The sequence below is a fragment of the Ursus maritimus genome, unplaced genomic scaffold (genome assembly GCF_017311325.1).
Source record: "Ursus maritimus isolate PB19 unplaced genomic scaffold, ASM1731132v1 scaffold_21, whole genome shotgun sequence".
Classification (NCBI taxonomy): Eukaryota; Metazoa; Chordata; class Mammalia; order Carnivora; family Ursidae; genus Ursus; species Ursus maritimus.
In genome coordinates, this window is record NW_024424564.1 from 47,609,416 (window position 1) to 47,612,444 (window position 3,029).

Consider the following 3,029-nt stretch of genomic DNA (forward strand, 5'->3'; position numbering starts at 1 on the left):
GGCCGCGAAGACCCGCTCGCCCACTGCAGACAGCTCCATCTTGCTCAGCGGCACCCACAGCCCATAATACTCCCTGCTCCCGCGGCCGGTGCTGCACCGCTCGCGCACGCGCCGCAGCGCACAGGCCCCGGCGGGCGGGCGCGCGGTGGGGCGCGCGCTCGTGTTCCAGCTGCGGGCCGTCACGTGACCCCTCGGGGCAGGCGCGCCGTTGCCAGGACCTCCCCCTCCCCCGGGGCAGTTGCTAGGGAAAGTGAGCGCTCGCGGGGCGGGGGCGCGCTCTGGCTCTTAAAGGGGCCTCGCCTGGCGGCGGGAGTCCGGGCCCGGAACCCGGTGGATGCTTGGCTTGCGGGAAGCCTGGTGGGGCGCAGGGCAGTCTAACAAACACTTCCTTACTCCCTTCTCCATCTTCCCGGCCCCTGATGGCCGACAACTTCTCCCTCCTTTTAACACCTCCCCCTTGCAAGTCTCGCTAGGCCCAGGCGGGGGAAGGACGATGGAGTCTCTGCAGCTGCTGCGCATCCTCCCAGAAGTTTGCAAACAGTTAAATATGATACAGCAGAAATGCATTTGCCGTTGCCTTGCCAGGCCCTGCGGGAATTTCTTTAAAACATCGCCCTCCCCCTCCCCAATCCATTATTTATGTATTCGTGGGAGTGTGGTTTTGTAACCAGTTCGGATGAATTAAAACAAAAACTCCGCCGCAGGAAGAGGCGGTGGGGTGGGGGCGGTGGATGGGGTGGAGGAGGGCGGGAGGATCCTGTGCATCTGTTCTTTGGCCGGCTGGGGTCTTGGGCGGCACCTGCCTTCACCCCAGAGGCGGGTTGAGGATCGCAGCCAGGACTATGTGGCGGCGAGGGGAGGGACGGAGACGCTGTGGGGTGAGATGGGTTCCTGGCACCCCACATTAGGCCCGAGTGGGCCATCCTTGGGTCATTTGGCAGAAACCACCTACACGACCTTGTCTATATGTTTTCTGATTCCCAGGCCTCCTGGCCTCGGCGCTCTCCGGCTGCCTGCAGTTCTTCAGTGGTTCCGCCATTGCTCACAGGGAGACCAGACCCCAGCTTCCTATTTGAGGAGAGACTGGGAGACCTGGCTGTCCCGGAATGGACACAAAATAGCCCCGCCACACAAAACGCTCCATTTCTTTTTCCTTTGAATTATTTAAACTTTATTTTTTATTACACCAACTGTCTTGTTCTTTGTAAATTAAAAAAAAAAAACACCTACTTACTGTCCATAGTCTCCATCAAACCATTGTTAATATCGTTATGAATCCTCTTCCAGCCTCTGTTCTCCGTCTATACAAACACACGTATGTATACATTTGTATACATTGTATATACATAGTATATATATGTATTTCTTTTTAACAAAATAGGATCTTATGAATCACACTGTCTGAAATGTGCTTTTCTCCCTTCATGATATAAAGCGAACCTCTCTTGGTGTCATTAAATGGAAATTTTGCCACCGTTTTCGTGGCTGTGGTGGAGCTGAGATGGACGTGGTGAGGGTCAGCATCTCTCTTGCTTTCATTACTTGTTTCTCAGAAAAGAGGATTTTTACTATTCTGTACTGTAATACCAATTCTTATGGTTTCAAATCGACCACATCAAAATTTCTGCTTCTCATCCCTGTATCTATGCAGATTTGTCCATTATTATCTTGGAAGAAATCCCCCCTCACCTTCCTTAAAATCAACATGCTCTTGAAAATTAGCTATTTGCTGGCCAGCCCAAAGTGGGCTGTGGTCTAAGAATAGAGCTGCCTTCCTGGGGATGATGGGGGCGAATGGGCAGATGAACTGTGTGGACACGAACGTGTGTGTGTGTCTGTGTGTGTGTGTGTGTGTGTGTGTGTGTGTGTGTTCAGCCTGAGAGAGACAGGAAGCCGGATTAAGTGGGTAAACATTAAATCCATTTGTTAGTTCATTCAGCAGCTTTTGTGACCCTTTTTAAGCTTTTGTGTTAAACCACCCAAACACAGGTGCCCCAGGCTTGAGGAACTCTTCATCAGGTGAGAGAGGGACCTGTCATATAGTGTGACTGGCGGTAGAATAGACATGTAGTATTTTCCTATGGCAGCGGTAGCAAATCACCACAAACTTAGTAGCTTTAAGTAGCACAGACTTATCCTACAGTTCCAAATCAGCATCGCTGAGCTACAGTCAAGGTATCCCCAGGGCTGGCTCCTTCTGGAGGCTCTAGAAGAGAATCCATTCCTTGCCTCTTCCAGCTTCTAGAAGCTGCTGGCATTCCTCGGCTTATGGCTGCATCATTCCAATCTTTACTTTGCCTTCCCCTGACTTACCTCCTGCCTCTTTCGAACAAGGACCTCTGTGATTGCATTGGGCTTACCCACATAACTGAGGATTATCTCCTCATCTCAACATCCTTACCTTAATCGTATTTGCAAAGTCCCTTTTACCCCAGGGTAACATATTACACAGTGTATGTAAGGTATCATATTCATAGGCTCTGGGGATTGGAATGTAGACATCTTTGGGTGGATGGGGCATATGCAGCCCACCACAAAAGGTATGTAAAGGATGCCTTGGGAATCTAAATGTGTTAGAGTTCTCCAGAGAAGCAGAACCATGAAGGTGTATATGGAAATATAGAAGAGGAGATTCGTTGTTGGAATCGGCTCATGTGGTTCTGAAGGTCAAGAAGTCTAGAAACTGGCGAACCAGGGAAGCTGGTAGCCCAGGGTCCAAGAACTAGGAGGCTTTGGGTGTTCGTCCCCTGGTGGGAAAGGCAGAGAACCAGGGCAGGAGAAGATCGATATCCCAGCTGGAGAAGAGAAGGAATTCACCATTCCTCTGCCTTTCTGTTCAGTTCAGTCCCACTGTGGATACATGACAACCGTGCACATTGGTGAGTGTGTATCTCTTTATTCAGTTTATGCAATCAAATGCTACTCTCTTCTGGAAACACCCTCAGGGACACACCAGAAATCATCTTTACCAGCTATCCGGGCATCCCAGAGCCCAGGCAAGCGGACACATCAAATGAACCATCATACTA